The following is a 13,290-nucleotide window of genomic DNA, read 5'->3' on the forward strand; positions in this document are numbered from 1 at the left end:
TAGAGGGGGGGAGAAAAACAAAGACATGAGGGGGTGGTGGTGCTTAAAAGAGAAAAGAGTAAGGGTGAGGAAGATGGGAACATTTTCAGGAAAAACCGAGAATGAGAACCAGATGTTGTTTTGGGTGTTGGGGGTGCATGTTGTGAGTGAAAACAGTGTTCCTGTGTCCGTTCCTGCTTCTCTCCAGTAGAGGATAGCAGTCATTTTAGCACCCTGAGAAACACAGCCCCATAGTTTGCCCTTTTATCATAGCCTGACATACTTTGAGACAATAAAATAACCTGCCAATGTGCAGAGTCCACTGTGTCACGGCACACTTGTGTTCTTATTAAAGTAATAGACACACACAGATAAGATCCCTCTCTTACTACATGTTTTTCATCATTTTACTACGTCTGTTTTCATTTAAGGTCTCTTTAATTGTCTTCCAGTGTGCGTGCGTGTGTGCGTGTGTGTGTGGTCCACACTCAGTACAGCTGCAGTGTATTTGTTCCATTACTGAAAGCAACAGCTCACCCCCAACACGTTTAAGAACCACTAGAATAGTATGCTTGCATTGTCAAAGTGACGATGCAACATGCTGATGTTTACCAGGTGAGATGTTAACCCTTTCCTCTGGCTGTTGTCTTCTGCAGATAATGGCCTGGGTTCAGTTTGTATGCATTTGGTCATCAACCACACCATTGGACAAAGAGTATTTTTACAGAGCAGTGTTGCTACATTTTACTAAATCAAAAGACATATGTACTCCTCCACCACTGAATGACTGTGGAAGTTAACCCTTTGGACTACAGAGTATACATGCAGTAGTAATAGATTGACAAAATGTGCTTAAAGGGTTTAGACTTATCATGTCACCTAGGAAAATCACAAGTACACAAATATCAACACAAAACTAAGTGTAGTGTTTGTTTGCGTCCGTACAAATTGAGTAATCTCTGAATGTTTCCAACAAGTTGTGATGTCCATGCTGTGATAGATGGGAACTAGTTTTTAAGGCCATGTTGCCTGGAAAGAGGTTAAACTGCCAGTATTGAGCTGTTTATCTACCGTTGAACTCTTTGGCTTCCCTCACTTTTGTCCTACAGGTCTTCTCCGTCCTTGTAACTTTTGTCCTGTTAAACTTTTGCCTACATTTTCTCTCTCTGTCACTGTCCACCTTTCCCTCAACCTTATCATCATCACTGTCCTTCAGCTTCTAGATATAAAATAGCTTTTTAGAATAAAGACCTGAGCTTCATCTGTCTGGGGTCGAGGCCAGTCCGCTCAAATTACATAATCACTGTGTGCTTTCTGCAGCTATAATATTGGTATATAACAGGGTTGAGTGGTAAACAGGGTCCTCACACATTTTCATGGACAACATTTCAAAACATTTCCAAGGACCCATCATAAAATTCCAATGACCGTTTTATGTGTAACACACACATACAATTACTTTATAGTATACTGTACTCCAAATGTTAATTATTGTACTGTATGAAAACCTTTTTAGAAAATGAAGACATGCACGAGATGGTAAACAAGGTGTTGTCACACATCGCCTCATATTAAACATTATGTCAACAGCTACAGAAAATAATACAAGGAAGGTTGTCCACATAAGATTACTGTTAACAATGTAACAACAAAAATCCATGACTTTCCCAGGAATTTTCAGGTTTTCCATGACCGAGGGAACCCTGGGTTAAGGAACGTAAAATGTAATTAAAATGTAATCGGATCAACCGGTAATCATTTGTCATCACCCACACTCTCATCCTGAGAAGGGTTTACATTTTGTTCTCCTTAATGAGGTCTGCTAACAAATGTGGGATGTAAGGTGTTTATATGACATTTTAAAAAGAGGGACAGTGATATGTGCTTTTCAAGTCAATATCTCTGTTGTGAAAAAGGGTTAAAGTCAGTGGTGGAAGAAGTATTCAGATGAATTAATGTACTCATATTACACTGTAATATGCAAGTCCTACATACATAAAATTAGCTATGGTAATTATTAGCAGCACAATCTACATAAGGTTTGAAAAGTAAAATTATAATGTACATTAAAGTGCTCCCTGTCAGTGTGTTCCTCCTCTATCTGATGTTTCTGGATTAATATCCCTGCTGCTTTCATGTGTATGGGGGGGGTGGCAGGAGCTCTGTCAGTACGGAGTTGGGTTGGGAACCAAGATGGTGGACTGGGAGCTGGAGAGCTGGGCACTGCCAAGGTGCTCTTGAGCAAGGTACCAAACCCCCACCTGCTTGGGGCGTCTTTTTTTACTCTGACATCTTTCCAATGGTGCATGTATAGGAACTGAGCATGTGTGTGTACTTCAGGCCTGTGTGTCATGTGTGGAATAACAACAGAGTGAAAACATTGTAATTTCCTCTTGCGGGATTAATAAAGTATACATTATGTTGTGTTTTACTGCTGTAGATGTTTCAGGTTGGGCTCCTTTGAACTCCTTTATATATTGTTGGTAGTTTAATCTGCAGCAATCCATCATATTCATATTGGTATTGTATCCAATTTGTGCAGAAAAAAGTCAGATCGATGTATAAAGCTGATTTGAAAGACCGCTGTTTGCAAGTAGCAGGACATTCACGCAGAACAGTCACAGAATTTTATTTTTCCAAGTCGCAAGCCAACAGAGAGTTGTTAGATGGACCCTGGCCGCTAGGGTGTGTCTACATTTCTAGTGTTTTTTGCAATTGAGAACTGAGTGAAAGGCTTGTGTGACCTGAAAAGATTTTGTGTGTAAGCAGCTGTAAAAAACTGTAAGAAGGAGGTGAACTTTCTCAACACATAAAGAAGCACTTGGTCTTTGAGTTTATCACGAACATTCAATTTCAAAATCACCAAATGTGGAGGACCATGGTTTTCCCTGGACAGGAAGAGGAGGAAAAACTGTTGTCTGAAAAGTAACTGAAGCTAGCTAAAGTTAGTGGAGTAAAATGTAAAAACATTACCGCTGAAATGTAGTCAGGTAGAAGAATGAAGGAGCATAAAATGGAAGTACTAGTGAATTTGTCCTTGAGTATGGTGTATGCTCTTGACCAGCTGATTGTGACCTTCAGCAGGAAACAGGCGGTCATCGGGCTCAAACCCATTATTGCCGTATTAATCATTGAACACCCCGCCAAGTCTCTCCATTCATGCTCCGCCTGTCCAGATGCATGTCATATCACTCATGTGTCAAACATAGGCTGCAAAAATAAAGTGTGTGAGGCCCTGCAGAGAGGGATCTGCTCTACCCCCCCCCCCCCCCCCCCCCCCCCCCCCCCCCCCCCCCCCCCCTGTTTAACACTCAGCATTCTCTACCACTCTTCCTTTTTCCTGCACACGTGCACATGCTACTGTTTCAAAAAAAACCTTCATGTTCAAAATCAACAAGATAAGAGATATGTAGGTTTTCACTGGACAGGAAGGGGATGAACAAATGGAAAAGCACTGAAAAGCATGTAGCTTTCAGACAAATGCATTGGAGTAAAAGTGCAATGTTTGCATCTAAAATGTGTAGTTGATTAGAAGTATAAAGTAGTATGAAATGGAAATACTCTGATTTGGGCTTGTGCAGAGAACTTATAAGGAAATGTAGTTAGTAGCATTCCACCAGGGCTTTAAACAAATATGGTTAGCATTTAGAGACAGGGAAAGGAGAGAGAGGGGGTCAGAGAGATGTTCTGGACTCTGTTCACTCAGCCATGGAAACACACTGTCATCACTGCACCGTACAAGGCAGGGAACTTAACTGAACAACACAATTACCACTGCATTGCTGTTTTTATTTGTTTCATGTGTCTTGTATCTGACCGCTCATAAAAAGAGAGTAGAACATAATGGGAATGCAAGCTCGATCACAAAGCATTTATATTCTCTAACTTTAACTTTGGCAGTTATTCATCCTGTAAGAAATCTTTCAAGAGATCGGAAGATTTGAAAGTAATTGGTGTAATGTGATAAAGAATATCTGACCTTTATTTAACCAGTAAAGAACTGTAATGGAATTTGTAAGAGCAGTACACGTGTGCAGGAAAAAGGAAGAGTGGGAGATAATGCTGGGTGTTAAACGGGGGGGGGGGGGGGGGGGGGGGGGGGGGGGGGGGGGGGGGGGGGGGGGGGGGGGGTAGAGCAGATCCCTCTCTGCAGGGCCTCACACACTTTATTTTTGCAGCCTATGTTTGACACATGAGTGATATGACATGCATCTGGACAGGCGGAGCATGAATGGAGAGACTTGGCGAGGTGTTCAATGATTAATACGGCAATAATGGGTTTGAGCCCGATGACCGCCTGTTTCCTGCTGAAGGTCACAATCAGCTGGTCAAGAGCATATACACTTAAGTAGAAATCTGCTGTGCAATTACTTTGCTTGAGTAATTGAATGCTACTTTTACTTCTATTCCACCACATTTTATATTGTACTTTTCACTCCACTACATTTATCTGACAGCTTACTTTTCAGATTACAAGTTTTCATACCATTCGTGTCCAGTGAAAACAACGTTTCCCCACATTTGGTGATTTTGAAATTGATAAACTGAAAGACAAAGTCTTTCTTTATGTTTAGAAAAAGTTCTCCTTCTTAAGCTAAATAAAGTCTTTAAAAAGCCCCCTTGATCAACTGGAAAATGAAAAATTAAAAGAGATAAAAGTAAGGGTGAGGGGCATGGGAATGAGAACATTTTCAGGAAAAACTGAGAATGAGAACCAGATGTTGTTTTGGGTGTTGGGGGTGCATGTTGTGAGTGAAAACAGTGTTCCTGTGTCCGTTCCTGCTTCTCTCCAGTAGAGGATAGCAGTCATTTTAGCACCCTGAGAAACACAGCCCCATAGTTTGCCCTTTTATCATAGCCTGACATAACTTTGGGACCATAAAATAACCTGCCAATGTGCAGAGTCCACTGTGTCACGGCACACTTTCCTTATTAACCCTCCTGTTGTCCTCGGGTCAAATTTGACTCCTTTAAAAAATGTCTATATCTGAAATATGGGTTTCTTTTTAACTAAATTACCACAAAAAAATGGATTGGATTCCTTAAAAAGTTCTTTGCAAATACAATTGATCACTTTTATTCCTGACAAAACTCTTCTTTACGTTCCTCTGATCTTAACTATTAGTTAAATTAAATTATAATTTCTGCTCTTTTAACTCAAATATTAGGTATAATTCTTAATAAATGAAGGTTATTGACCATGAATTCCAAAAAGTAGTGTAAGACTAGTAAGCTGGTGTTAGTGAAAACTTAGAAAAAGTCTGAAAAAGAGACAAAAAGGTCAGCTTTTTGGCCAATATTGTGTGTTGGTACAGCTGCAGTGTATTTGTTGTGAAAGTACTGAAAGTGACAGTACACAAATATCAACACAAAACTAAGTGTAGTGTTTGTCTGCGTCTGTACAAATTGAGTAATCTCTGAATGGTTCCAACAAGTTGTGACGTCTATGCTGTGATAGATTGGGAAACTCTTTTTTCATACCATTTGTCTCCAGTGTAAACCATGTCTCTCCACAGATGGTGGAGGGACATGGTTCCTTTATGTGATGAGAAAGTTCTCCTCCCTCTTAATCTAAATAAAGTCTTCAAAAAGCCTCCTGGATTAGCTGGATTGTCTTAAAGCTGAAAACGGCTGTTCTTCTGACACCATGAAGAGTTTAAAGGTTTTTAGAGATACGTGGTTCTTACAGGACAGCGATGCTTCAGACATATCATGATCTTATAGAATATGATGCATGGCTATAGAAACTAGCAGCAGTAAATAAAGGAGTTCAAATGTACACAACCTGAAACATGTACAGCAGTAAAATACAACATGCACATGAAAGCATATAAAGGAATATTAATAATATTAATCCAGAAACATCAGACAGAAGAGGATCACACTGACAGGGGACATGTTACTACACAATCACTACTTTGACTTTTCATGCTTTAAGTACATTTTACTAATACTAGTTCCTACTTAAAGTGTTGAATGCAGGACTTTTACTTAGAGGGGTATTTTCACAGTGTGGTATTAAAGATCTGAATACTTCTCCCACCACTGTCCCACCAGAGCATAAAATAACTGAGGCAGCTGTAGAGATGATGAAAAGTGTTGCAACCATTTAACAAGCACAATGTAGACTTGCACAGTCACATGACAAGCAAGATATGTGAGCGTAGCAACACGACAACTTGGTAAAAATTAAATAAAATCCAAACCAGATGAGATAAGAATTAGCTAGGCCACAATTATTCACAAAATAGTACAACTAACCAATCCCAGACTGCTCTGGATCAAACCATGGGACACACTGTCTTCCTATTGTTTCACTCTCTGTGCTGACAGTTATTGAGTTTCCAGCCCTCTAAAGACGGTGACCCCTAAACTCCAAATTAAAGCCATGTGCAAACTCCACCCATGTTTTCCCCCTTCCAATCACAGCAGAGGTGGAGCTGTAACCCCCCCACCCTGTCAGGCTTGTCCCACATGGGAACATCGTGTCTTGCCGGCCCCCTGTAAGTTGGTTGCCTATACTCACATACCTATACTCATAGTCCTCAACTGTGCATGCGTTCTTACAGAAACACACGTAATGTATAACGGAGTACAGAAATGGGTCAGTAACGCACAAAATCACATACAATATTAACTTGCTCACAAACACACTATTATCTTGTTTTTAGATTTGCCATATTTCAAAGTTCAGTGTAAGTTTGCAAAACTATAAATATTAACATAGTAATATTGAAATATATGATCAAAATGTGTGTTTTGTTTATATTTACATAGATTTGTATTTAAAATTACAATACTTCCAGAATGTATTTTTGTTTATTCGGTACAGACAATTTTAACAGAGAAAACGGCTTTTAACAGCCATCTCAGTTATAATTCTTTTTTAACATAAACCCATAAAACAAACTCTTAATAACTCTTAATAAGGATCCTTTGAGTTTGGTAAGCACAGACGTGTAACAAAGACAAGTACAGAGTGGGACATTGTACTGCTGAATAATAAACTCATTGGTGCTCTCTGATGGACAAAATATGTAAAAATAAAAAATTGTAATTATAACTGTGTCAAACATATCTTTGCTGCAACTTCTCGTTAGCTATCAGCTGACATATACAGCGCTGTGCAGACATGTCTGGCAATGCAAGACTAGTGATAAGCTAATATTTGGCTCGGTATTTATAGGTCAGAGTCTAATAATACCCACCGCTCTGGTGTACAGTAAATACTCTGGGGGGTGCTTCCCTTCACACATGCAGAAAGACATCTGAGGCTTGTTTAACACCCGTCCTGCAAAATGCCTGACCTTCCTTAAGGGTGTCTTACCTCCAACCGTCCCCGACTTGTCTTTCCTCTCTGCGCTTGAATGTCCTTCTCTGCAGTAAGACAAAAAAAAACATGAAAACTTCAGACTCTTTGTTCATAACAAGAGCTATACATTTACATATAAAACAACCTGCATATTTATATCCACTCACATACCCATACATGTTTATACTACAGTCTACACTCTATATGTTTTATCTATAGTGTACACAGTATTTATATCATACCTTCAGCTGTTTATTTTATATGTCTACTATGTTATGACTTGTACTTATACTTGCATTTTACCTACTGCAACACATGTTCAAATACTGTATAGTCTATAAATCACATACTGTTTATTCTACAATCTATATTTCTTTAATACATATTACTGTATGTACATTACTTTGCACTATACTGCTTTTTGTACTTCTGCTTGGATGCCAAACTGCATTTTGTTGTCTCAGTACTTGTACAATGGCTACAAAGTTCTAAAGCCACTTTACATTTTACTATGTAGATTATAGATGCATGCATTTTGAGACAATGGCATCTCTCTTCCTCAGTCTTTTCTCTGAGTCTAGCATGTTTTTCTCTTTATTTCACCGTCCCATAAAGTTCGGGAACTCAGAAGAGAGCGATTAAATTAGAGAAAGGTTCAATTCAAAGCAGCAGAATCCAAGATTTCCTGTCTTTCAGTCTAAGGTATGTGTTAAACTGTGCTTCATGTGAAACAGTGGTGGAATGCCCCTTTTAAAAAAGAGGAGAATTGATTGATCATTTATGTTTTTTTCTTACTACTTTTATCTCCAATGCTTATGTAAGGTTATTATACTTCGGAAATTTTGTCCTGCATAGTCTCATATCTGTTTCTGAGCAACAGAGACTAAATATAGTGGTGAAAAGTGGACCTCACTTACACAAGTACGTAGGTAGGTGGCCAGGCATGTGAAATGACATAGAGTACAAGCCATTATCTATTATGTATTGTCTGATCCGAAAATATCTCGAGTTAGGGGAAGATATATAGCTATAGGGGCATGGAACATGTGATAGATAGACAGATAGACAGATAGATAGATAGATAGATAGATAGATAGATAGATAGATAGATAGATAGATAGATAGATAGATAGATAGATGGATGGATGGATGGATGGATGCATAAATGCATGCAGTCAGTCCTATAGTTGCTGTTATCTGCCATCTAGTGGCACAAAAGGAACACGACATTATTTGCTCGTAGTCTATGAACTTTAGTTCTAGTGCCCCAATGCTACCTATTGGACTACCTTATGATTTTGTATTTGCTGGTCCAAAGAACTACTGGCAACTGGTAACTCAATATTCTAATGTAGTCATATTTGATGCTACTTTTAACTTACGTCAACTAAATTATGAACATTTCTATAAAATCTCAAATTGTTTAGGAGGAGACTTTTATTTTGAAAGGTAGGTTACTACTCATGTGTAAATATTCATGTAACAGTCTAAAGTAGTCTACTACACAAACTAATACACTGCAGGCCATGGGGGGGGGAGTAATTAAGTAATTTTACTCAAGTACATTATGAACATAGCCTATGTTCATAATGTAACATTATAGCATTTTAGCTAGTGGGTTGTTAGGTAGAGACAACAACTAACGTTTGCACAGACGCTAAACCATAAAATTAGAAAATAGCCATGTTTGTCCACTTTTAGGCGTTGGCCTGCTACTTCATCTTTTGGTAACCTTCTCAGATAAAGGCTGGACATCCTGGAAGCCTGTTCTTGTGGTAGCCTCTACTATTCCCTCTGAAGAACATGGCAGAAGGGAAGCCAAAGGCGTCTTCTCTGACAAGCTAGCTAGCTGTTAGCAATTTTGTCCAGTTTAACCTCTCCACATTCAATGTAATTCATTTTTAAAGAACGTGTGCTGTAAAATATAATCCACATGTTCATGGTGGCGACCACAGACTGCATATTTATTAATTATAATATAATATATTATAATTAATATTAATATTAGGCTAACAGCCTCTGGTGGTGAGCAGTTAAGTATCTTCTTTAAAGAAATACTAACGGCTGACTGCCAACGACACGAATAGCCTACTTAGCCAGCAACCAATCAAATTCAGCTGGTGTTATTAGTGGCTTTGAGCATCAGGACTAGCGTTTTTAGCTTGGCCGGTAAAACATTTTCACCACTTACCTAACGTATATAATAATGATAGATTTGAGTTCTCTATGAATCAAGAATTAGATTCCTTTCGTAGGCTACCACTTAAACCACTCCACCCGCTGCCAGGGACTGGGGCTTTGCCATGGTAAGTATTCTTTTTTTTTTCTAAGTCAACCTTTGCCTACTTGTCGATACATGTGTTGTTGTTGTACTTTTTTCTGCTTCTTTGGCACTTTCATAGGCCTTCTACTGCTTTAAATAAAGACAGTGTTAACCTAACAAGAGTAAAATCCCGCCACCACCAATACGCCCGCACCTTTGATCTCAGAGCACAGTTTAGTTCAGGTATTAATGCGCTAACTGACAACCACTTGGCGGATGGATACACACAGTTGGACTCTTTATTAATCGTTAATTATGTGTTATTTGCTGTATCCCTGTGCGTCCTGTCTGAAGTGAGTGTCTGACAAAGTGCCTGTCGCAGGTTTGCTAGGTGAGTTTGAGCCCTATGATGAAATACAACTCAGGCAGAAATGAAGTAATCGTGCAACAAACGTGCGGTAACATGACTTATCATAATTCACCGCTATCCTGTCGAGACAAGATGGTGAGTCAATGTTCACCTGAGTTGTAGGCTACCTGTCTCAAAGTCTGGAAGGACAACCTGTCTCCTTATTGTTCACTTCTGTAACAATCAACTAAAGCCAACTAACGTGCATTTACTCAAGTAAGTTACTTTTACTTAAGTTGTAGGCCTACTTTATTGTGAGGTGCTTTATACTTGTACTCCACTACATTTTAGAACCCAGTGTTTCACTTTTTACTCCACTACAGTTATTTGACACTTAAGTTACTTTTCAGACTCAAATTATTGATACAGAATAAAAATCCCCCAAAAATGAGGATTTATTATTACGGATTAAATGCCTGGAAGTACACATTAATGAATAAACCATTAAATTCCAACAATATCATATAGCCTATATGACTGAAATGGACCATTCGGCATAATGAGTAATTTTACTTGTGCTACTCTGCTGCCATTGATGCTAATACTTTTGAATGCAATTATTTTACACCATTGCATGACTACCTTTACTTACGTAAAATATCTGAGTACTTCTTCCACCACTTTGCCTCTGCTGTGCCCTGTATTTAGTGCTACTTCGCATGTGTCTAACATTGCTCCAGCTCATTGTCGCTGCTTGATATCATCAAATCTCACAAGGGACTTTACGTGTTGGCCATTCTGCTTAAAGCTTCCTTCTACAAACACACTGCCACGCTCATCTCTTAACACTTTCTTACAACCCGAGGTTAACAAAGACTCACTCTCTGGACATATACACATTTTTAACCCAGGCTTTTATCAATCAAACGGTTTAGATTTCTTGGGGATGAGCATTATAGCCTCACAGAGCTTCTGTAGGACTCCAGGTGTACTCCAGTGATGTAATATATATCAAAGTTGTGCAACTTGCCAGATTGAGAAATACCATTGTCATAAACAAAGTGGCAGAGACCGAGAAGTCTTTAATATCGGAACCTCCCTGACTCCCAACCCGAGATAACCCAGAGGACTTTTCTCAGACTTTAGGATGCTCCTCTAGAGCCACAGAAAACCTTGTTAAACTGGGGACCACTATACTGAAATCAGAATTCCCCAAAATGTAGTTATTACAACATGAACCGTGTGAGTATGACAAAAGTCGGGATTGTCTTGTGATTCTCTTTTTGTTGAATTTTAACCGGAATGCACCAAATAAAACAATAACTGATGCAACAAGGGGCGCACAGATTACTATAACATTTAAATTGGTGTGGAAAGACATCAGTAGTCTCCATCTTTTTGGTTGTTTCTGACCTGTCAGGAGATTATCGGAACATTAAAACGGGTTGAACAGATGACTGTGAACATTCTCTTTCCTAATGACACAGTGAGTCACGACACAGACACTGATTTACACTGACGATTTCATGTCTGGTGAGCAGTGTCCCTGTGGCATCTGTTTAGCTTCTTGTCTAGCCTAGAACATGTAACTGGGTCATATGGGATAATGAAGGTAACAGACATGATGTATTGGGTGTCACATGCACTCTGTAATAGTTGGGATGTATCTGAGTGAATTTACACAAGTACTGTACTTTAGTACAAGTTGGTCAATTTCAAAATGTCTGAACTATCCCTTTAAGTGTTTAAAAGAGAAGGAAAAGGTCAGTTTAAAGGAAACTCATTACGTACCGTTTTCAGTTTCATATTTGTATTAAGTGATTCTGCAAGACATGTTTACTTGCTTTAATATTCAAAAATCACTATTTTTCTTATACTGCACATGGCTGCTGTGTTTCTATATAACAGCACTTTTTACAGCTAATCACAGATAAAGGATCTAAACTAAATTCTACACTACACATTCTGGCAGGAATGGGACTTGAAATAGGGCATAAATAAACAAAATCTGCAACCAAGATTACAGCCATCGCTGGTGTCAGCATGTACCTGCATGTGACAGGGTATGTCACGTAAACACTGCAGTAGTAGAGCAGATGACCATATATGGAAAACCTGCTCCGAACCTGTTTACAAAAAACTTTCTATATCAGAACTATGAAATAAGAATGTTGAAAAAAGTGACAAATGTTGAAAAAAAATCAACAAAACATTCTTTTTTTTTTAAAGTGAAAAAACAAACCAGGAAAAACATTGGAAAAAGCTACAAAATTGTTTTGAAAAGTTGACTAAAACATGATTAAAATAACGTCAAAAAATTGCAATAAAATTGACAAAAATGACGAGAAAAGTGTAGAAAAAGAACAACTAAATGTTAAACCCAGAAAAACACAAAGTTGCATGGTTGACAGGAAGACAACACAAGGGTTAAACCGCTTTTTAGAAAAGTGAGAAATCAGAGATTGGGGCTCAGAGGGATTCCAGGAAATACAGACAAGCATAATACGGAGAAAAGGAACTAACTTTCACTTTTACCTTGAAATTCTCAAGAATCCTGAGTGCAGTTGGGATTTTTCAAGGGGAGATGAGGCCAGACCCTCTTCACAGCCATCATGTGTTTGGGATTAGACTGACTCGGTTAATGGGTCCCTGGTGGAGCTGAGAGTCTTCAGGGCCACCACAGAGCTATGGTGGTAAAAGGACAAAAAAACAATAGAAGAAGAAGAATTTGTTTAACATGACAAATGCCAACTGTGTATACAACTGTTGGTTGATTTTCCGTTTACAGATGATCCTCTGCAGCTATTTGATCATTTTTTTAAATTTTCTTTTTCCAATCAAAAATACCAACTATTAGATTGTTGGTAAGATGGAATGAATGAAACCTTCATTTGTTACATTTCACTAATTAGCGCGGTTGGTCTAGCACCAACCAGGGTGCTGTAAAAAAAAAACAGCGATCAGACAAAACACAATGGAATGGACAATGATTTTTGAATCTTCGAATAGTCATTAAAGATGCTTTAAGCGATGTCACGCATGTTTTAGGCTATAACATTTGTTGTACACACACAGCAAACATCTCCTCACTATCTGCTAGCTGCCTGTCCCCTGAACACACTGTAAAACACATCTCCTCTCTATCTGCTAGCTGCTTGTCCCCAGGACACACTGTAAAAAACATCTCCTCACTATCTGCTAGCTGCATGTCCCCGGAACACACTGTAAAAAACATCTCCTCACTATCTGCTAGCTGCTTGTCCCCGGAACACACTGTAAAAAACATCTCCTCGCTATCTGCTAGCTGCATGTCCCCTGAACACACTGTAAAACACATCTCTCTATCTGCTAGCTGCCTGTCCCCGGAACACACTGTAAAAAACATCT

The sequence above is a fragment of the Etheostoma cragini genome, chromosome 7, assembly GCF_013103735.1.
Source record: "Etheostoma cragini isolate CJK2018 chromosome 7, CSU_Ecrag_1.0, whole genome shotgun sequence".
In the NCBI taxonomy this organism is placed as follows: domain Eukaryota; kingdom Metazoa; phylum Chordata; class Actinopteri; order Perciformes; family Percidae; genus Etheostoma; species Etheostoma cragini.